The sequence below is a fragment of the Crocuta crocuta genome, unplaced genomic scaffold (assembly GCF_008692635.1).
Source record: "Crocuta crocuta isolate KB4526 unplaced genomic scaffold, BGI_CrCroc_1.0 scaffold517, whole genome shotgun sequence".
Lineage (NCBI taxonomy): Eukaryota > Metazoa > Chordata > Mammalia > Carnivora > Hyaenidae > Crocuta > Crocuta crocuta.
This window is the reverse complement of record NW_027529607.1, coordinates 1,719,131-1,743,466: the sequence shown is the minus strand read 5'-3', so window position 1 is coordinate 1,743,466 and position 24,336 is coordinate 1,719,131. Positions and strand designations below refer to the sequence as shown.

General features: G+C 36.8%; 1 pseudogene; it reads right to left on the bottom strand.

Moving 5' to 3' along the window:
• LOC144229824 (SNW domain-containing protein 1-like) overlaps positions 1-23,601 on the bottom strand; it is a 115,816-nt pseudogene extending 92,215 nt beyond the window's left edge.
• Between the last annotated feature and the right edge of the window lie 735 nt (positions 23,602-24,336).

The following is a 24,336-nucleotide window of genomic DNA, read 5'->3' as shown; positions in this document are numbered from 1 at the left end:
CCCTTCAACTGTCACCCATTCGTATAGGCTTTTGTAACCCACAGCTCTCTGCTGTTTTTATTTTTATTTTTAGTTTTTCGAAGTCATTTGTTTATTTTGAGAGGGAGACAGAGAGAGTGAGCTAGTGGGGGAGGAGAGGAGTGAGAGGGAGAAGGAATCCCAAGAAGGCTTTGCAATTGCAGCGCAGAGCCCAATGGGGGGCCTGATCCCAGGAGCTGCGAGACCATGACCTGAGCCAAAGTCAAGAGTGGGATGTTCAATAGACGGAACCATCCAGGCACCTCTGGTGACCTAGAGATAGAAGACTGATGGTAGCAGGCTACTCTGCTCTGGCTTGTATTTGCTGCTGCTGAAATTGTCCCTGCAAACAGGACAGATGTTTGGAACAAGCCTATCCAAAATCAGACTTGCTTCTCTGTAAACTGAATCCCAAGGTAACTATTATAAGGGGATCCCTTGTTTATTTGGTTGTGTTTGCATTTCTTAAACAAATGAGTATACACAAATATTATCTGTAGCTATTTAAGTGGGTTCTATGGAAACTTTAGGTAAAATTGGATACTTATAGATAACACAGCTGTTTGTGGAGAAGCGTATCAGCTCATTCAAACTCATGAGGGTATCAGTTAACACTTAGATAAGCAGAAAAACAAATTAATGGTCAATCAAATTGCGTTTTGTTGTATGTCAGACAGTGGGAACTTGTTTTTAATGAGTTAATAATTCTTAGAACGTCTCCCAAGTACATACTAATAGGTTGCACTTTTTCATCTGTTCCGCTGATCACTAATGTGGCTAACTTCATATTTGCTTCAATGATGGAATCCTTTCAGAGTGTTTTGACCTTTTAGTCAATGTGGAATGCTTTTTACTGCTTTGCCACAGTTAGGAAAGATTGATCAGTTACTATATAAGGTTCCTACATTCCAGAAGGCTACTTTATACATCTGGGTCAAGACGGTTCACAAATAGCCAAACACATATTTTATTGGTTTAATATTGCAGGTGGTTATATCACTTTCATAAAAGGGCTTTTACTTTCTTTAATTTCAATGTAGAACCTGGCAAGTGAACTGATAATCAATCACATTTGTTCAGTTGCTTTTTAAAAGCTTAAATGTTTCACTGTGAAAAGCTGCTACTGAGCAGACACAGTGGGATTTCATAAGGGCTTTTATTAGACAGACCCTATGCTAGCTTAAAAAATGATTTAATTTGCAGTGTGCATATACCACAGATATTACCATTGCAGGAGAACCTATGGGGTATGAAATATCAATTTACATTTTTTTAAGATCCATTCACTTTAAATAGGTGTTGTGTCTGTAAGCCAATTCACAAGAGAGATGGGAAATGGAATGATAACACAACAAGCAGGTGCAGCAAGTGAATTCATCTTTACTGGATATTTGAAATCATGAAACCCAAGTAACATTTACTGGTCTTTTATATTCCTACAGTTGCAAGATGTAATGGAAAGTGCATGTTGCTGGGACTCAGGAGTCTTGGATTCTATGCATGGTTCTAAGCCTAAATCGTTAGAAACTAAGCTAGGTTCTCATATCCTAAGCTACCGTAGATGGGGTGATCCCAGTTAAAATGACTCTGCTAACCAAATGCATTCATCAGGAGTTTTGGGTTAACAGTAACATTCTGAGCCAATCTTATCTGACATTGATAAGATCTGACAGTCATCTCTTTTCCTGAATGGGATCATTAAATTTTTGGTTGACTCTCAGCAAAGTACATGGTGATCAGTAGGCATTCAACAAATAGCCACTCATTTTATTCTATTTGTGCCTATGTTGCTGTTTATTTCAAAGGCTGAGCTGTCAATCTAGACTGCCGTCCTAGAATCCCTTTTCAGATGTCTCCTACCTCTTTTTTAGTTCTCAGCTCAGTGGAGGATGACAGGGATGATGTGTAGGAGGTGTTCCTTAGTTGGTTTTCAGCAAGCTCATTATTATGATGTTGAGACATAATTAAAATTGATAATATTTACTTAGTGCCTACTTTCTTCTGAGAACTGTAATTGAAACATTATCTTATTTTAAGCTTCAAAATAGCTTTGAGATGTAAATACTATTATTGCTATAAATGATGAACTGAGCTTAGAGAATCTAAGTGGATTCATTACGATCACATAAGCAGTAACGAGTACAATTTGGATTCCAATGATTCTTTGTCCATTTCCAATGTACTTGAATGTAAGCACTTGTGATCAATTCTAAACTAGACTCGGCAAGATGTGTTTTCATTCTCAATATTCTCTGGAACCCAATACCATTAGTCTTCAATGAAATGTGCTAACATTTTGAACAAGATATATTTTGATGAAAAAGTTGAAATATCAGCCAAGTTTAACATAGAGCAGATATTTACTATAGATTTATTAAATACAGAAGCTATTTAATGCATCTGCCAACTGAATACAACTTTATGTCTTTACTTAAAATCTGGAAAAGATTTGTCTCTCCCAGCTGCATAAAGGCATTTTGAATACTGAGTGCCGCTGCTTGTAGGAACACTGCATCATTTAATGACAACTTCTCAAATAGCATGGTAAGATCCTAAAAGCTCCCCAAAAGGCAGTGAAAGATGAATCCTGAAGGTTCAAATGTATGGTCGGTGACCTTACAGAGCAGTTAAGTGTTTTTATTTTGAGGCTTTTCTCATTGAGATATATCCAGACACACAAAAGAGATTGTTAAACAAACAGGCAAACAAACAAAAAGCAATTCACAGAATCAATGATCCATTAACTACACCCCACATCAAATAGAAATGTCATTTTCAGAATGCTTGGGACTGAGTGTTCCTGAAGAATGAGACTTTCAGACAAGAACAGAGAGCAGTAGAGCCAGATGGCAGGAGGCTAAACTACAGGAAGACTTTCTCACTGTTACAGGAGAAATGAGTTAGAAGCAGAAACAGAGAACAAGCAAAACTCATCCTTAGTTCTCAACACTGACTGGGTATTAGAATCATCCTGGGGGATTTTAAAAATAGTGGTGTTGTTGGGGCGCCTGGCTGGCTCAATAGGTTAAGCGTCTGACTTTGGCTCAGGTCATGATCTCACAGTTTGTGGGTTCAAGCCCAGCTTTGGGCTCTGTGCTGACAGCTAGCTCAGATCCTGGAGCCTGCTTCAGATTCTGTCTCCCTCTCTTTCTGACCCTCCCTTGCTCTCTCTCTCTCTCTCTCTCTCCCTCTCAGAAATAAATAAAAAAACATTTAAAAATTTAAAAAAAAATAGTGGTGTTGGAACTCCAATCCTAGAAATGTTCATTTGTTTGGTATACACTTAGATCATCTAAAACTTTTAGTGCCATCCGGTTGATTCAAATATTTATCCAGAGTAGACAACTATTTCACTTACATACTGCTTCATGAAGAAAATCTCCAAAATGTAGTGACTAAACAACAATGATTTATCACTTGTCACCAATTCTTTGTGAAGTCAAGTAAGTCCTTCTAGGCTGTTCTGCTGAGGTCCCCCCAGCTGATTGAATTCAGGAAGTGAGGTAGATATGAAGAAAGTTCCAAGAAGGTTTCATCAACAGAGCTGGGCCTATGGTGCTTTCCAGATGGCCTCACCATCTCCACAAGGTGCCTCATCATTTACGAGCCTTAGCCATGCTTCTCTGTAGTATGATGGCTGCCTTCCCCAGAGAAGAAGTAGAAATTACCAGTTTTCTGAAGATGTGGACTTGGAAGCTCCTGTCCCAATTTCTGTCACATTGTATTGGTCAAAACAGCTATGAAGGACAGCCCATATTCAAAGGAAAGAAAATTCAACTATATCTCTTCATGTGGGAAGTGGCAAACCCATCACAGCCACTTTATTCCCCTGCAACAACCACTACTATAATCCTACTGATCTCCCTTAGTTACCTTGATGTGACCTACAAAGAAAGTTGAGTCCACTATTAAGTTGAGTCCCTTGTAAGGCAATAGGGTTTCAGATAAAGATGACGTGGGAGAAGAGAAAGAAAAAGGAAAGAAAGCTTTTAATGACAGTGTTGATATGATGAGGTTGTAGAGGAATAAATTAGTCATAGAATCAAAGTGTCAGAAAGGAATTTGGGGAAGAGTTTTAGAGACAGGTTAAGAGAGAATACAAGTTCGGGGCAATGAAGCTTAGGATACAATAGAGTTGGCCTGAATGTGGGTATTGACCTATGAGTTCAGACAGCCTAAGTTTTCAAAGTCACTTCCTATGGATGGTCTCTGTGAAAGTCATTAGAGCTATTGTTCAAATACTTTCATTGCCCTGCTTTCTGGTACTTGACAGAAATGCAGTTGCCCACCCACTTTGATGCTGTTCATACCCATATGATTCATTTTAGTTAATGAAATGTGAGCACAAGAGATATGCTCACCATTGGGCAGAAAGAGCAAGAGATCAGGCCATTATACACCTTCCCCTTTCCGGCTGGGCAGATGTGGGAGCACATATCATAAGAGATATGCCTCAGTCTACCTACCACTTGACTAGAATTATCAAAGTGTCTCCTACCAATAGCTTGCACATAGATAAAATACAGGAGAAAAATAATCTTTTTGTTTGAAGTTACTGATATTTTAGAAGTTATTTTTTGTTTGCTTCGCACTGCAGTGTAACCTACCAAATCCTTACGGTACAGTGGCATGAGGTTCTCATAGATGGGGAGTACTCACTTTCCTCGGTATTTTATAATTTCATCCTGGCAATGGCAATGTGCTGTGTACCCTGTCGGTAGGCTTGGACAGTGCCAAGTGGAAGTAAGTTTATAGTGAGACTCATGGTCTACCACACAAATCAACCTTGAAATGTTCTCTTCAAATGGCCTGCCACTTGAATCCTTATGTTCACATTTTATAGTTTTATATCTTCTCTGACCATTTACCGATGAGTGGAATGAGATAAATGAGAGGTTCCCAGGGAATTAGTTCTCCAAATACCCTGACCTGCAGTCACACCGCCAAAGGCTGTATGACTGAAAGTGCCATGTGTGTGAAGGCAGTGTGATGCTCACAGAAGGTGAGCATCTGGAATTCCAGTGCAGGTGAACTTAAACCTGTTTTAGGAAATGCTTATAATGCTTTAGTGTCTACTTTGATCTTAGACATCAGAAATCTACATCATCAACCGTTTTATGTATATCATAGTAAATAAGTTATGATAGGGGCCTCTATCATGAGGCCCTAAGAGTTTCTATAGGTAAGGTGCCCATATCAGTTAGGTTGTATTTGTAAAAACTATATTAAATGGTAAGATGCTTTTTCTGTTTTAATTTTGCTGATGGGTCAGATAGTGTTTCCAGATAGTTGCTTTCTTGGTAATGATGGCCATGATGTGGGATTGTGATGGCTAATTAGAGCAGATTCTACCATGTACATTTTTTTTAACATTTATTTATTTTTGAGACAGAGAAAGACAGAGCACAAGCTGGGGAGGGGCAGAGAGAGAGGGAGACACAGAATCCAAAACAGGCTCCGGGCTCTGAGCTGTCCTCACAGAGTCCAACGCGGGGCTGGAAACCATGACCGTGAGATCATGACCGGAGCTGAAGCTGGATGCTTAACCAACTGAGCCATCCAGGCGCCCTTGTACATTTTTGTTTTAAACAGACTTTGTTTTCTGGAACATCTTTAGGTTCACAGAAAAATTGAGCATAAGGTGCATAGAGCTTCCACTTGTCCCCAGCACACACGTACGCACGCACATACCCTCCCTAAGAATATCCTTTGTTACAACCGATGCACCTACATAGACACATAGACACATCATCACAAAATGTCTATAGTTTATGTTTAGTGTTCTACCTTCTATGGTTTAGGACATGTGTATAAGGACATCTATGTACCCTTAGAGCATTACAGTAATTTCACTCTCCTGAAAATCCTCTGGGCTCCCCAAACCCCTGGCAACCATTGCTCTTTTTACTATCTCCTAAATTTTGCCTTTTTCAGAACATAACATAGTTAGAAGCATAAAACGGGTAGCTTTCTTTTTTCACTTAAGTATACATTTAAGCTTCTTCCATGTCTTTTCATGGTTTGATAGCTCGTATTGTTTTTTTAACACTGAATAATATTCCATTGTCTGGCTGTACCAAAGTTATTTATCCATTCACCTCCTGAAGGAAATCTTGGTTATTTCCAAATTTTAATAATTATGAATAAAGTTGCTATAAAAATCTATGTGCAGTTGTTGTTATTGTTTTTTTTTTTTTTGATGGACCTAAGTTTTCCACATATTTGTGTAAATACCAAGGAGCATGATTGCTAGACAATATGGTTGTGACAGCTATTGTTACTTCACATCCTCACCAACATATACTCTAGTAGGTATATGATAGTATCTCATTGTTATTTTAGCTTCAGTAATGTGGGACACCTTTTCACATGCTGATTTGCCACTGGTTTATTTCTTTAATGAGGTTTTTATTCAGGTCTCTTGCACATTTTTTGATCAGGTGGTTCAGTTTTTTAATTGTTGACTGTTTTTGTATATATATTTTCCTTTATATAGTTGTTTTAAGTTTTCTTTGTATATTTTGGAGAACAGTTGTTTATCAAATATGTCTATTTGCAAATATGTTCTCCCAGTTGATAGCCTGTTTTCTCATTTTCTTGACAGTTTTTTTTTTCACAGAGCAGAAGTTTTAAATTTTAATAAAATCCAGCTTATTATGTATTATTTTTTTATGGACCATGGCTTTGGTGTTGTATCTTAAAAGTTATCATCCTCAATATCATCTAGATGTTCTCCTACATTATTCTAGAAATTTACCCTGTGCCTTTATTTCTTCTTCCTAAGTCTGATAAATTAACAGAGCTACTTTCTTTTCTGTAGTAAGTTATTAATTAATGAAGTAAAATACAAACTATTTTGGAGTAAGAGAAAACTCAATCTGTTGTTTCATTAATTATCACTTAACAACTGTTTGTTTAATGAGAAAAAAATACCTTTATTATGCAATAATCCTCTTACCCTACTTTTTGTTTTTCCAAAGAAATAAAAAGAAACTTTAATGATCGTGAAATGACAAGTAAAGATTTCTTGTCTAAAGTAAAATTACAAATAGGAATACAATCAAATTCCTAAATATCCCGAATATCTTAACCGTGTAGATGTGTATGTGTGTGTATGAATGGAAATAACTGACAGAAGTATAGAATATTAATTTAATAGGATACCCCGAATTAGAGCCTCATTTTTCCCCCATGGGAAATGGTTATTGTTTGCTTCCTTTCTCTTGCCTGCTTGCTGTGTAATTCAAGACCGATAACTCCTGGTGGGAAACAAAACCTGATCGGAGAACAGGTTGCATTGCCTCCTAAAGAAATTATGCCTTAGTGACTGCTGATATTGGCTTTGTCATAATGGAAATGTATAATTAATGCCTTTGCTTCAGCAGTTTTGGAAATAGAGCCACCTGAAACTGATTCAAAAGCAAGGATTTAAATTTGAGCCCTCTCTGTATAACCATTACTGCATTGGAGGGTGGACAACATGGCATACCAAAATGAGATGATTGGATTCTTGATACCTGGATTGGTTATTGTGCCTATAGTTGAAATAATGGAAATCGGCCATGTAAAATCAAAGAGAATAAAAAGTCAATTCGATACAGGTGCAATTCTTTTGTAAGTCAGGAAAATCAAGCTATTTCTATTTCTTTCTTGCAGTGTTTTAGGTTTAGTACATTTTTAATTTCAGAGTCACATTTGCTTAAGAGATAAAGTTTTGAATTGTATCTTAAAATGTATGATGACCTCAATATTTCTAATTAACCATTTTTTTTTGTTTTTGAATTCACAGTAGAGGCTGAACATCTGGTAATATGATTCAAATGTCCTCCATCTTCTCACCCCTGAGATTCAATTTCACTATCTGCTATTTATATTTTGATTCAAATTTTCAAATGTCTACTTTATTCTGCTGCAATATGTACTAAGGGATTTGAAATGGATATATCCAATACATCCTTCAATATAGATAGCTCCCTCGACTCTCAAAATATTAGTGCTAAGTAGAGCAATAGTTTTCAAAGGAATGTAATATGTGTAACTGAATGACTTTGCTATTCAAACATTGTTATAATTTATAGACAAATGCAATCCAATAAAAGATTAATAATTAAAATAAGATTCTTTACTAACTACAATAATCAGAGTTGACAACTGGTCACAAAGGAGAAGTGGGTATTTTGGAGGAAATTATCCATAAATATAATTAAATATGTATTTTGTTCATTGATATAACTCGAGACTACTCCTCAAAATCTGAGCCAGATTCTAAGCCAGTCATGCATGGATAGAGTGCCTAGTTTCATAGTCTAGACTTACCACTTGTCGTTAGGTAATCCTAGATCATTTATACGTAACTTTTTACAGTCAGGTGCTGGCACTGGCTGGTATCAGAACGCGTAAACTGATGACAAAAAACTTGGAATTTTGGGAGCCAGTTGCCACATTTGTAGCTTGAAATCAGCTGTGGTGGGAATGTTTGCACCACAGAAATTTGCAAACACTACAAATCAGGATTTTTTTCAGTATATTTTCATTTTTTAACATTTATTTATTTTTTAGAGAGAGAGAGAGAGAGAGATTGAGTGGGGAGGAGCACAGAGAGAGGGAGACACAGGATCTGAAGCAGGCTCCAGGTTCTGAGCTATCCACAGAGCCCCATGCGGGGTTCGAACCTACAAACTGTGAGATCATGACCTGAGCTGAAGTCGGACACTTAACCAACTGAGCCATCCACGTGCCCCTCAGTATATTTGTTAAACATTTAACAGCACATAACTCTCCCTACCTTGGTTTCTGTATTTGTAAAATGTGAATAGTCATATTTTATGACTAATATTTTTTAATTTAATTACATAAACTGATATTGTGAACATTGTAACACAGTGACTGATGTACAGTAGGCTTTCATCTAAAAAAAGAAAACAACTACAAAATCTAAGTTAAAAACTGAATAAATCAAGCTGAGATGCATTCTACAAGTATTCACTGAGTGCCTTATAGTGAGTGCTAGACTCTTTTAGACTGTTGGCTTAAATCAATGACAAAACAAATATCTTTATCTTCTCGGAGCTTGCATTCAAGCTGAGAAAGACAGACACAAAGCTACATAAATATTATCACATGATCTAATCTAGAATTTTTAAAGGTGTTGTCTGTCATTAAAAAGGAAACAAAGGTAGAATGAGGCAATAATAGAAGAGAAATCTTTGAGTGGTAAGAATAGACATTACATGAGGATTACACAAATTAGTTGTGAAAAATATACAAATACTGTCACAAATTCTTTACTAAAATTTTCCTCAGTATAGTAAAAGAATTTTAGAACTAGTCAATTATTTTTTAATTTATTTTTAATTTTTTAAATATTTATTTACTTTTGAGAGAGAGAGAGAGAGAAGAGAGAGACAGAGACAGAGCAAAAGCAGGGGAGGGGCAGAGAGAGAGGGAAGCACAGATTCTGAAGCAGGCTTCAGGATCTAAACTGTCAGCACATAGCCCAGTGCAGGGCTCAAGCTCACAAACTGTGAGATCATGACCTGAGCCAAAGTTGGAGGATTAAAACACTGACCCACCTGGGTGCCCCTAGAACTTGTCAATTCTGACTCTACATGTAATACTTTAAATTAACTCCTTTTCTCCCAGTCTCATTCTCTACTTGGCCAATGGATTTTAATCCAAATTTGTGACAAAAATTTTTAGAATATCTAGTCCTAAAGCATGTAGTATTTGAACACAATATTAAATGATCTAAATAATATAAAAGTCATTAGTTAGCAATAAATAAAGTAGTTACATAATATTCGTGGTTTCCTCACTGACAGTGAAATAAATGTCTAGTAGCTAAATTAAAGGCCTAGGGAATACTGGTGCGATGAGGGTAAGGGACTTGTTGCCATCTCCTTGGTAATTAATATTCCCATTTCACTGTCAGCTGCTATGCAACCGGTCAGACTTCAGTTAGCTATGTTAGAATCATAGCTAAACATTCTCAGTGAAGACTGTCTTCTCTTCTCCTTGCCATCTAAGCCAAGAAAGGATATGGATTCTTCTATGTCTTGAAATCAAACATTAACTTCAGTTTTTAAATGTTTTGTAGGGCTGGAGAGCATGGTGTTACAGGAAGAAAGATTGAAGTAGAAGAAAGGAAGCTGAAAAAGAAATACTAACTATAAAATTATTCACAATTTCTTATCATTTTTCTATATACATAATGTGTACCTATGACTTTTTTTTAATGTTTCATTTATTTCTGAGAGAGAGAGAAAGAGAGGCAGTGTGAGCAGGGGAGGGTCAGAAAAAGAGGGAGACAAAGAATTGGAAGCAGGCTCCAGGCTCTGAGCTAGCTGTCAGCACAGAGCCCGACATGGGGCTAAAACCCACGAACTGTGAGATCATGACCTGAGCTGAAGTCGGACGCTTAACCGACTGAGCCACCCAGGTGCCCCAGTAATGTGTATCTATGTCTTAATGGGATTGTCAAATCATATAAAGGACAGTAATTTCAGATCTTACTTTTATTTATCAAAAGAAAGAGAGAAAGAAAGAAAGAAAGAAAGAAAGAAAGAAAGAAAGAAAGAAAGAAAGAAAGAAAGAAAGAAAGAAAGAAAGAAAGAAAGAAGCTTATCATTTCCTTGATACTTTCTGGCTAAATTCCATGGGCCTCTTCTTTGACTTTCTTCTCTATAACAAAATAACAAGAATAATAATTTAAGCTTTAATAATGTTCTCTCTTGTTACCATATTTAATATATATTAGTTTTCTGCAATAGATTCTTACCTATGTGAATGCTACCAAACATAAAATATTTTAAAATAAAGAAGCAGGGACTCCTGGGTGGCTCAGGTGGTTAAGTGTCCGACTTTGGTTCAGGTCATATCACAGTTCATGGGTTCAAGCCCCACATCGGGCTCTGTGCTGACAGCTCAGAGCCTGGAGCCTGCTTCAGATTCTGTGTCTCCCCTTCACTCTTAACACCCGCCCCCCCCACTTGCATTCTTTCTAAAAAATAAGCATTAAAAATTTAAAAAATAAATAAAAATAAATAAAAAATAAAGATACAACACTTTTATAGTAAAATGTGCACATAAATAAAACCATGAATCAAACAAAACTACATGGACTACAGAAGTAAAATTGTGTGAAAGAATTTGAGAAAGTAGATATGACATTACTTCATGGTTTTGGGATATCAGAGTGAAGAAAGGGACTTAATAAACATTCTCTTTATATGTCACTGTGAAAGTACTGCATATCACTAACCCTTTAAGCATAGCATCTTATTTAAGTTGTTAAATGGTTTTCATGCAATCTATAAGAATGCATATTTGCATTTTATGTATGTTTACAGATATTTTTAGTGATGTTATCATAGTAAATATATTGAAATCCATAGTTTCCCTTGGATAATTAATTAGGAGAATACAACAAAAATAGCAATGTAAAAGAATGGGAAAGAAAAACAGAGAGGTGGATATAGATGTTAGGAACAGAAGTGCTGTGATAGATTTGCCTTTAGCAGCCATGGATGGCTTAGTTGTCTCACTTCCTAAATGTGGGCTACTTATGTATACTTCTGCCCTGGGGCAGCATGTACATTATAAAAATACACAAACTTAAAACTAAAAGTGTGAGCTAAAGATAAAATTAAAATCATTTCAAATATTTGATATAGTAATAGCCAAATATATATCTATATCCATCCATACATATGTATATACACATATATACGTGTGTGTCTTTATTTTTTCAGCTCCAACTAACTAAAAATGTACTCTACTGAAAGAATAGTTTCATGAATGAGAGCAGAGCCCTAGGGCAACACTGCCTAGGGCGAGAATCCCTCTCGGCCATGTACCCCCCTGGTTACCCTTCCCAGCTCATTACACTTTCTGTATCTTAATTCCCTCTTTTATAATGGAGCAAGAATGATATTACCAACCTCAAAAAATTGTTTAAATCATTAAATGAGATCACTTTAAAAGTCCTTTAGAAGAATTATGCTAACATTTATAAATATTTGATCTTACTTTAGCCCTTTGTCATTCAGAGAATCAAAGAGGCTAATTTGAAATTATTTTAATATTTGGTCATATTTGTTTTGATTGGAGAAAAAGTATCTCACAGTGATATGAGTCTGAACAGAAAAAATGCGTTATTGTCAGCACTTTCAGAGATGAGTCTCGTATTTGTATTGCACACAAGATACTTAACAGTAATTCCACTACTCAATTTCCAATTTTTCTGACATTGTAAATTATTCTTGCAAAATAGTCTAAGAGTGCTATGTTTTTTTACATGTTTAGCAAATGATTCAAAATCTATCAAAACTATTTATTTCAAAAAGAATTAAATAGCTTAGAAAACTATGCCTCTAAGTTTTATTATAACATATGCAGATATGAATTTTCATATGTAAATTAACTTCCTAGGGCTGCTGTAAGGAAGTACTTCAAACTGAGAGGCTTAAACAACAGAAATGTATTGTCATGTAGTTCTGGAAGCTGCAAGTCTGAGATCAGGATGTCAGCAGGGCTTTTTCCTTCTGAGGCCTGTGAAACAGACTGCTCCACACACTTCTCACTTTTGGTGGCCCCGGGGGCATGCTTGACCTATAGGTGGTATTCTCTGTGACTTCACATCATCTTTCCTCTGTGTTTGTCTCTATGTGCAAATTTCCCCTTTTCATATGGACTCCAGTCATATTGGAGTATTGCCCACTCTAATGACCTCACCCTAGCCTGGTTATCTTCAAAGATCTGATTTTCAAATAAGACCACATTCAGTCACTGGTTAGGAGGTTAGGATGTCAGTATCATTTTGGAGAATACAATTCAACCCATGATAATATTTGATACATTTTATTATTTATAGCAATGTTATTTCCATGAAAACATATTAAAATGCACTCTCTAGGAGCATCTGGGTGGCTCAGCCTATTGAGGTTCCGAATTTGGCTCAGGTAATGATCTCATGGTTTGTGGGTTTGAGCCCTGTGTCAAGCTCTGTGCTGACAGCTCAGAGACTGAAACCTGCTTCAGATTCTGTGTCTCCCTCTTTCTCTGCCCCAGCATGCACTCTCTCCTTCTCAAAAATAAATAAACATTAAAAAAAAATTTTTTTAATGCACTCTCCATATCACTAGTATAAGAAGGAAATTAGTTTCTTCCTAAAGGTAGTTATTTTCTCACTCTTAGTTAAAAATGTCATCTCTTCCTTCCTTCCTTCCTTCCTTCCTTCCTTCCTTCCTTCCTTCCTTCCTTCCTTCTCTCCCTCCCTCTCTCCCTCTCTCCCTCCCTCCTTCCCTTCCTCCCTCCCTCCCTCCTTTCTTTCTTTCTTTCTTTCTTTCTTTCTTTCTTTCTTTCTTTCTTTCTTTCTTTCTTTCTTTCTCTTTCCTTCCTTCCTTCCTTCCTTCCTTCCTTCCTTCCTTTCTTTCTTTCTTTCCTTCCTTCCTTCTTTCTTTCTTTCTTTCTTTCTTTCTTTCCTTTCTTTCTTTCTTTCTTTCCTTTCTTTCTTTCTTTCCTTCTTTCCTTCTTTCTTTCTTTCTTTCTTTCTTCCTTCCTTTTCTTTCTTTCTTTCTTTCTTTCTTTCTTTCTTTCTTTCTTTCTTTCCTTTCTTTCCTTCTTTCTTTCTTTCTTTCCTTCTTTCTTTCTTTCTTTCTTTCTTTCTTTCTTTCTTTCTTTCTTTCTTTCTTTCTTCCTTTCTTTCTGTTTCTCTCTGTCTCTCTCTCTTCCTCACTCCTTCCTTCCTTCCTGTCTTTCTTTTAAATACCCACTAGAAAGAAGACTAACGTTAACCGCTTATTATGATAGAAGTCAGCAAAACTAGAAATCTCTCTTTGTGTGGATAGAATATGTACAAAGTACTCTTAGAGTGAGTTTCATTGTTAGTCAAAACAGATACATTTTCATGTTTTAAATAATGATATTTGTAGATGTTTTACCTGAGTTCGTATAAGATAGGATTCACTGACCATAAGTTCTACTTAATGAGGCTGTATAATAAAAGTTTAGGCCAGGACCATAGGAGTAGAATTACATTCGGTTCTGTTCTTCTCTTTTCATGGTGCACTTGTTTGTGTTTGCAGTGTTTTATTGTATTTGGTGCATGTTTACTTTCCAGAAATGTATTAAATCCTTTGTAATGGTTAATTTGGTTAACATTAAATAATATAATTCTATAATGCGTACACTAAGAATCTCTTAGCCTACCTGTATATTTTGTAGAATAAACATAAGAATAACACTAGAAGTTCTGATATTGTCTTCCCAATGAATGACATCCCCAAGGATATTGGATAGTGAGATGACAGGTCAAGAGGAGTCTCACAAGTTCTGTCCACACACATGAAGATCTATACGACATAAGTAAGGGTAGAATTGTAGAGTATGTGTACTTGTGTGATGGCACCATGGGCAGTCACAGTGTTTTCATGGAGTGTGCCTTAGGTAAGTCACAAAACCATTCCAGAAAGAATGGGGCGGGGGGGAACCAAATGCTTCACGTTCTGTGCTAACCCTAAATACACCTGAGTACCTATATTCCTTTAACCTCTTTTTATTATCATTTTTGTTTGCTCATCTTAACTAAAGAGATTGAAAACGAGTCCCTCAAACACATCACTTCAGGCACACAGCATGCTACAATTCCTTTGAGGTTCTCCTGGTGCAGTAAACAGATTTCCCCGCATTCGCTTGCCTCACAAACAGCTATTTTTAATCATCCCCTTAGTTTTAAGGCACTGGGGGAATAATTTAATTTTAATTGTTTTGTTTTCAGGTCTGATGAGTACAGATTTAAAGCCAGGACTCTTTTCATGCCTGTGTACATGAAGCCATTCTGAAATGATACACGGCTCAGTGAAATGTAACAAAATATAATTCTGGCCTCTTTACTTAACATGCTGATGTGCTGAACAAATCTAAAATCAGGGTTCAATAAGTCATAAAAATTGAAACTACCATACAAAACGTCTTGTCAGCGATCTTATGATACGGGTCCTATAACCCAATACACATATCAAAGCCATGGGACACTACAAACACAAGAAGGAAGCATTACGGTACATTTATCATTTATACTGTGTGTAAGGTTAGGACCCCTAGCTTTCTTATGATGGTTCCACTTGGATGGTGTAGGAATAAATGTATCTCAGTGCTCCTTTGCCTTCACGGTTATGCATTACACTGTAACAGATTTTCCAGCATGAGACACTTTTCACGCAGTCAGAAATGAAATATATAGGACATAACACTGTGCCTCTTATACAGTATATTTCCCTAAACTATGCACAGTGTGCAGGTGATCCTTTATGTAATATATAAACAATAATTTCATATGCTTCCAGAAGTCCCCCTGGTCACATTAATATTTGTAGAAACTCTCAAGCTGACTTCACCAAATACATCAAACTAAAGTCAGGGAGCGTTCAGTATGATTGCTGAATTTGGGAATTATGAGCTATTACCAGTGATTCAGAGGTTTTAAATGTGGGCAAAGAAAGCATAGGAAACAAGCGAGCATTCTTTTTCAGATCGGCAGTTAGAAAACAGTTTCAATTGTTTCTGTCTTCGATAGATGCTGCTGATCCACCTTCTGGTCTTCCCGGAGAGGGGTTTCCACAAAACCCCTGGGGGTCACAGGGAATCCTTGCACAGAACACCTGCATCATGTTGCTAAGGTGATTTTCCACCTAACTAGTCCCCTAAGAGGGGAGTCCCCACACTGAGGTTTATTAGGGAGTTTCTCTGCACGAGGTGCATCCTCACTCCATTTCCAATCTCTTGGTGTATGTGCTATAGTTTCCATTTGATTCATGGGAAATGTTATGTAAATCTCATTCCTATTGTTGCTGTGGCAGTTATAGGACAATGTCTTCCTTAATTATTTGAAATGTGTCCCTTATTTAAAGGTATTAATGTGACCAGAAACATCTATATGTGTGTGTATGTATATGTGTGTGTGTGCGCGCGTGTGTGTGTGTCCTTGGAAAAAAAATGACCTTTGATCAGCACAGCCTCCAACAGCTACCAGAGAGATCTTATTCAGTTATATCAATGGGGGTCCGAGGAAGGGAATCTCAAGCATTTTACATACACAACAAACATTAGGAGGACTTTTTTTAAAAAAAAAAAAAGCACCCAAATCTGCTCCAGTTTACTAATCTTACTGATACAGCAACAGGAGAGGTTTCTTTGCCAGGTGCAAATTATCTACTTTTTTGTATTTGACAATTGTGGATAAATGCCAGTATCATGAAGAGTATTGGCAATATCTCTTGATGTCTTTACTGTATTATGTGCATGACCTTTTCTGCAAATATCTTTAAATAAATATTTTGGCTATTTTAAATATTTTTTATTAATTGAATGTATAACTTTCTCTCCTTTTTCTAGTATGTAATTGACCAATAGGCATTATATCAATAAATATCATAAGAATACACTGTACCCTCCATAATGAGAGTGCACTCAGCACAAACCAGTCTTTGATATTTATAAGCTTCCTGTTACCTGTGAGTAATAAACTTTCCTGAGCTATCCAAAACTAAGTCAACAATTTCCAATAAACTGTAGTTATTGGAAATGTTCATTTGTACAAAATACTAACGTACAATATTTCAAATATATAGTCTTTGCCAAAATGCTACTTAATGAGGTTTATTCCCTTAAAAAGATATTCACTACAGAGAGTTGTTTCAGTGAAAAATATGTGAGATTAATTGACTCAAATGTATTCATTTAAACTGACTTAGATCTTTTGCAATGTCAATCTATTGCTCTATTTTATCTTTTGGTGCACCAAACATGTATCATTTGATATAAACTTAAAGTTTAGTATGTGCTAAAGAATCACCTATTTTCTGGGCTGCCCGGGTAGCTCAGTCCATGAAGTGTCAGACTTTTGATTTTGGGTCAGGTCATGATTTTAAGGTTCATGGGTTGGAACCCTGCGTTGAGCTCTGTGCGGGCAGGCTCTGCCTCCCACCTCTGAAAATAAACAAATGAAATAAATTTTAACAAAACACACCTATTTTCCTGAAAGTGAGTTAGAATATATTTAATATTATGGGCAACTTTGAAAACATATACATAAGTATGTTTTGGTGGTGGCTACAGGTATCCTCTCTTAACCACTTAAACCATTTATTCCTGTTTTGTGCATTTTTTGACATGTATGATTTATTTTACAATAAAAGTTCCAGAATCTAAGAATATTAAAGACATGTTCTTACTTAAGATTCATCCAGATCATCCTCCTGTGACCCTCCTAAATTGTTGCCTAGCTACTCTCACTCCTGCCATACCCCCTTTTTCTAAATTGGTCTTATTAATTCATTTCAAAAACTGCTTTTTGACTATTTTCTATATACTGGTCTTGGAACTATGCCTAGCGGGTGATGATTAGAACCTAAGTGGCCCTGTCCTAATGAGCTTACATTCTGGTGTCTTTGTGCCATTTCTATATCTTATGAAAATTACTTTTAAAATTCTTTATGGATAACACCTTAAAACTCTTTGTTTTCCTGGGAAACAGTCTAATAAAGAAATATATTTTTCACATTACTTTCATACCATATTAAATCTTTCTGTAAGTTTCATATGACAAATATTTGAATATAAACTATGTAGTCATAAACAATTTCTTTGACCATTATTTTATTATTTTTTATTTTCAACCATCTAAGTCAGTGGGTTCTTGACCCTGACTTTTGTCATTGTTTGTAAACTCAGAAGGTTCCTGAGATGGGCTCCAGAAAAACTGATTGGGGCAAGTTAAACAGATGAGAAAGACTATTCAACACAGTGGAATGAAGGTCAAGACAACTTGATTCCAATGATACAGAAGGTGGGCCAGCTTTAAGCCTGGGATGATTTACTCAAAGAGTGTTAGAGGATGCTAGCAGGAAGGTTGATCAGTGAAATTTGGCCATCGGTGTTTGCTAATGATGCTCAATCCAAGTTAGGCTCCTAGCTTTCCATGGAGACTGGAGGATAGAGGGGCTCTCTTTCTTACTGATTATATTTCAAAGGGATGGCTTCCAGATTCTTGAGAAAGCCATTTTTGGGTTATAAAAACTGGCCAAAGACCGGGGAGCAGATTTATGCCTCAAAGTGGCAGAGAGAGAATTTTAAATCGCAAATTTTCTTAAATAAATCCTCTAGGGGCACCTGGGTGGTTCAGTTGGTTATACCTCTGACTTCAGCTCAGGTCGTGATCTCACAGTTGGCGAGTTCAACCCCCACATGGGACTCTGTGCTGAGGGCTCAGAGCCTGGAGCCTGCCTCGGATTCTGTGTCTCCCTCTCTCTCTGCCCCTCCCCTGCTCACGCTCAATGTGTTTCTCTGTCTCAAAAATAAATAAACATTAAAAAATTTTTAAAAATCCTCTAAGAAAAGGAAGATCGGGGTCAAGTTAGGAAGAAACTGGTCTAACGTGTAGTCAAGCCGAGGGAAAACATAGGCATTCTTGGTGAAATTCCATAACATTTTATCACAATTGCAGAACATCCTTTCAAGATCTTGAATGTTTTCCCTTCATTCTCAACTGCATGAATCTTCTGTCTGGTTTAGAGAAAGAGAAAGATTGAAGTAGGATTTTAAAAAATTTAAGAAGGAAATAAGTCAATGTTTCAAAAATCATACCATTTGACCCTGTTCGAAATAATCTGGCAGATAATAATTATAGACGAACTAATTGTTAACTACTCAGTAATTCTACTGTTGATTAAAACTGAGCATAAAGTTCCTTTTAAATGGTAGCATGACATTTAACAATATAAAACATACTTTGAATTAATGGTTTTTCTTCTCTTGGGGCAAGATAGTTATTCTCTAAGGGTATAGGAACTGGATATTTCCAAATCTCCATCTTCTTTGTCTGAGGCTTTAAGAGAAGCTGCAGTCCAGATATATATAGGCCATTAGGGATTAGAATGTCAGAGTGCACTTCAAAGAGAGGAGATTCAAAGTCCAGTGAAGGTGGAGCAAGGTATCTAATAAAAGAAACATGAGTTACAAGAAGGGAAATAAGTGTACTTTGACATAATTGCCTGTTCTTTACAGGGAACTGAATTTAGAAAGCAAATAATTAGAACTTATTATACTGGGAATCTCAGAGACTGATTTCATATCACCACAGCAAGTAGGCCAGTAAAATATATATTACTTATTCAATAAATAATGAACACTAGTTAATTTTCTTTCTCATTTCAATAATAAAGGCTAAATGGGTTGATAAAGACAAATGTTAATCCAAAAGCAATTGGCAGGGTGGTGGGAACCCAGTTCCTATTATCGAGATATAGCAAACAAATGAAGCAATAATTTTAAATAGAAAAGAATCTTAATGTTGCTCACTCATTTGAAGTAAGGTAAATAAATTGTTGTTATAAAATTATAAGATCAAGAGAATAACAATTTTACTTGCTTATGGTATTGTACAAGTACCTAATTTCTTTAGATATTACAACAAAACACCTTATTACAAATTCATAGACGAGGCAATTGAGGTATGGGGAGACTAAGTAATTCATTCTTATAAGTAGTCTTGACACTATTACATTGGTATTAATGATCAACAGGAGGAACGAACTTTGGCTATGGCACTGAATACATTATTCTCTGGTGTGTGTGTGTGTGTGTGTGAGTGTGTGTGTGTGTGTGTGTGTGTTTCTCTTAGACAGAGAGAGCTGGAGAAGGAGAGGGAGAATCTTAAGGAGGCTCCGTGCCCAGCACTGAACTGGATGCTTAGGCTAGATCTTACAGCCATGAGATCATGACCTGAGCCAAAATCAAGAGTCAGACGCTTAATGAATGAGTCACCCAGGCCCTCTACATTGCCTTTTTGAATTCCATCATGTTAAACCTGTATTTTGAGGACAGATGTAAATATGGATACTGTTAAAACGTGGCATTGAAGCCTTTCCCCTTCTCTCACGTATTACATATACATGTAATGTATACATGAGAAATTCTTCTTGAATCAATAGTTAAAATATATTCAAAATCTATTTTACTTGGCACTACCTTTTCTGCTACCATACTGTTCAGACTCATCATCACCTCATAGTCAGATTAGCCTCCTTGCTTCTTCCCCTATTTCTAATTATGTAGACTGGCTACATAATTTCTGAAAGAAAGAAAGAAAGAAAGAAAGAAAGAAAGAAAGAAAGAAAGAAAGAAAGAAAGAAAGAAAGAAAGAAAGAAAGAGAAAGAAAGAAAGAAAGAAAGAAAGAAAGAAAGAAAGAAAGAAAGAAAGAAAGAAAGAGAAAGAAAGGAAGGAAGGAAGGAAGGAAGAAAGGAAGGAAGGAAGAAAGGCAGGAAGGAAGGGAGGGAGGAAGGAAGGAAGGAAGGAAGGAAGGAAGGAAGGAAAGAAGGAAGGAAGGAAGGAAGGAATGATGGAGGAAAAAGAAAAGAGGGTGAAAGCTATTGTTGCAGGATTTTTGACCTCAATACCTGGCATTCATTATCTCACCACTTCAAAAATGAAGAGACATACAAAATGAGCAGCAGAAAATGTTTATTAGAGTATAAGATCAGAAAGAATAGTATGAAAATTCTTTTTACAGAAAGGGGGCATTCAGAGTTGAGTACCCACAAGTTTTGGCAAGGGTCTTTGTTTATAAGGTTCTGGTCAGCCCCCTACCCTTCCTGATCGTCCCTTCTACCCTTACTGGCTGAATAACTCCATTCCTGGTTTGACTCCATTGTGTGAGGATTCAGACTGGTCATACTGTCCTTTGTATAATGTAACTTTAATGGTTTACCTTTTTTATTTAGGTGTTTTGCCAGTCACATTCCTGAGGAGAACCTGAGGGCGAGTAGGTGGTGTCTGTTACATTCTTAAGAGGAACCTTATACCCGAGGGTGATTGCTGTGGTGAGACTCTCCCAGCATTGTTCCAAAATATGTGTTTTCCCACCCAGGGACCTCAGGTGCTAACCTTTTCCTCTCTCCCTATTTTATCCTATCTTTTCCCATTCACACTATCTCAGCTTCCCCAGGTGAGCCAGCTCTCAGTTGACATATAACTGAATGCAACCACATCGATGAACTTAGGTAATAACAGAATGGCATAGACAGCCCACCAACTTGTGAGAAATCATATGTTCTTGCTTGTTGTAAGCGATGAAATTTTGGGTGTGTGTTTTTATCTGACAATAGACAAGACAGATTTTTTAGTTTCAACAGGTTTTTTTTTCCATACGACTTAAAAAAATCCCTCTAGGGGTGCCTGGGTGGCTCAGTGGGTTAAGTGTCCGACTTCAGCTCAGGTCCTGATCTTGTAGTTTGTGAGTTCGAGCCCCACGTCGGGCTCTGTGCTGACAGCTAGCTCAGAGCCTGGAGCCTGTCTTTGGATTCTGTGTTTTCCTCTCTCTCTGCTCGTCCCCCACTCACACTCTGTCTCTCTCTGTCTTTCAAAAAATGAATGAACATTAAAATGTTTTTAAATCCCTCTAATAAAAGGAATTTTCTTGATATATCTTTTGAATTTTTGTTTTCTTACATTATATATATTTTTTCAGAAATTGCAATCATTGAAAGAAAAGATGGTGAAATACAGAGAAGCTGAGTATGTGAAATCCCATGTGTTTTCTGTGGTTTTGTGGGGGTTTTTGTTGTTGTTGTTGTTGTTCTGTTTTGTTCTACCAGTCTGAAAAGTTTTACAGCAACTTTTGTAATTTAAGCTAAGCTTTTCTCCTTCCTTTTGATCTCTACAGTTGGGTCTTTTGAGAACTAAAATTTGAATTTAATTGTTTCATTAATCAATGAGAATCTTCTCTGTCGATTTCAGAAGAAAAGGTTGAGATACAAAATTCTGAGCCTCTCTGAGAAATCCTTTTCTCCAAGGGCGCGTATCTCGTCTAAAGCAAACAATTTGATCAACATTTAAAAAGAAAACTTAACAAGGGTTTTAAACAGTGCAATCGTGATTTTACTGCAAGCATATTTTCCCTTGATTTGAAAGAGAATCAGTTGGTTACTGTTATGATCAGCCCCAGACAGCACTCTTCTTTGTTCTTTAATTTCCATGCTAATTGACAGGTATTATAGAGAGCTGGGTGAATCTTCCTCTAAAACATCATTTCAAATGCTGAAAGAAGGAGTTTTGGGGGGGTATTATGACATTTCTTTGAAACTGACTGGAAAACATCAGTTAGCTCTTCCTAGAGTATTTAATACAATTTATTTGATTTTCACATTAAAAAATGGTTTCTTTATATATTAGAAATGTATCTTGCATTCATGTTTAATGTTAATTTTTATTATACATAGTAGATTTACCTGGGACATTAAAGTGTCAAATCTGTAGTTCTAAAATGATGAATAAAAACATGAGACTGATAAATCTCTTTAAATTATACCTTCCACAAAATGTATGTACTTTACCTTAGATAAAACAGATACGTTCAATTTAAAGTGCATAAAAATAAGAGATATTTGAAGATTGTTTACATATAGGGAGCAGATATTCTCTGACTTGCCAAGAAGCATATTGTACTGAAAAGAAAACTGGTCACATGTCAAGGAAGTTGGGTTTCAGTGCTGGCTAAACTAACAAATTGTATAAGATTAATAAGATCACATTATCTCTGGATAACAGTTTCCTAATCTTTCTTCTTATTTTTTAATATTTATTTATTTTTGAGAGAGAGACTGAGAGTGTGAGTGGGGGAAGGAGCAGAGAGAGAGGGAGACACAGCATCCAAAGTAGGTTCCAGGCTCTGAGCTGTCAGCACAGAGCCTGAAGAGGGGCTGGAACTCAGGAGAGTGGTGAGGTCATGCTCGAGCTAAAGTTGGATACTTAACCAACTGAGTCACCTAGTCGCCCCTCACTTTCCTAATCAAAGTATATGTAATCAATTTCTTGGTTATCACATTAATTGAAAGTTTGTTAGAAACCTTTTAAAAATAAATTGAGGGCATGAGCGTTTTCCTCACATAGTTTCTACTTAAACAGGAAGTTATTATAAGCATTCCTCTCCTTAAATGCAGTGAAATGTAGGTGACCAAGGCTGTGGACACAAATGCCTTCATAGGGAAGTAGGTAAATAGTACATATTATCAGCCCAAAGGTGAATATTGGGTCCTAAAGGAATTCATAAGTCCTTGCAGATGTAGACAGGTGAATTAGAAAATGAACAAGCCATTAACTGTAGTCAAGGTTGTATACTTGGGTTTTTGCATTTTAAGATTTGGGCTATGTGTTTGAGAACTGATTGTAAACCAGTGCAAGCCTGAAAGATTCTGCAGAAAGATAATGTCTCCTCCTCGTCAGAGCCCTTGCCCTACTTAAATTGTGTGTGACAGGTATCGTCATTTGGGTTAAATCTGTGGTACCTTTGCCATGCTGGGAACCATTGGTTTGAAAGAAGAAATGGAGCCAGGTATAAATTTCAGTGTGTAAAATGGAACTTGGTCAAGTTTCTGTGAATAATTGGAGAGGCAGGAACCACGGCTTCAAGTGAACAGATGCAGGCTCTTGCCTTGACAATTGGGCTTTTGTAGGCGCTGGCGTGCATCGTTCTCTGCTAATAATGCACTGGCACCTTCGCACTGATCCTGGGCCGTAAGAGATGTCATAACGCGTTTTCTAATTTTGCACAGACTGATGATTTTACACTCGGGTAACGCAACCACCTGAGTGAGGGCATCTGCCAATATCGTGAACTCCAAACATGTTTTGAAACAAGTGGTACAAAGCCATCATCTGTTGAAATAAGAGAGGGAAGTTCTGGTCCAGAGTCTCTCTGTAAAACTGACACATACTAAAAGCGATAGTATTCTTTATTTTTTCATAGACTAGTGAGTTTGAAAATGGTTATTTTTCATGCTCTGATTCACATATAATGAGGTCTTAGTGACAGTACAAGGCTGACATAGAATACTTTTTTGGAGTATAATAAAAGAAAATTACAAAATATTAACCGTTTGTATATTATTAAGTAATCTGTTGTATATCAATGTGTATTTATAAAATCTACAAAGTGAGTCATGCTGGAATTATCTTTTTTAAATATTTTATTTATTTTTGAGAGAGAGAGACAGCATGAGCAGGGGAGGGTCAGAGAGAGAAGGAGACACAGAATCCAAAGCAGGCTCCAGGCTCCGAGCTAGCTGTCAGCACAGAGCCCGATGTGGGGCTCGAGCCCACAAACCATGAGATCATGACCTGAGCTGAAGTCGGACGCTTAACCGACTGAGCCACCCAGGCGCCCCTGGAATTATCTTTATCTGCCCTTGGACACTAATGTTAGTCTTGGAAGCATCAGTGACCTTGTCACGGACTAATTAGCACTCTTCTGTGGAGTCCTACTA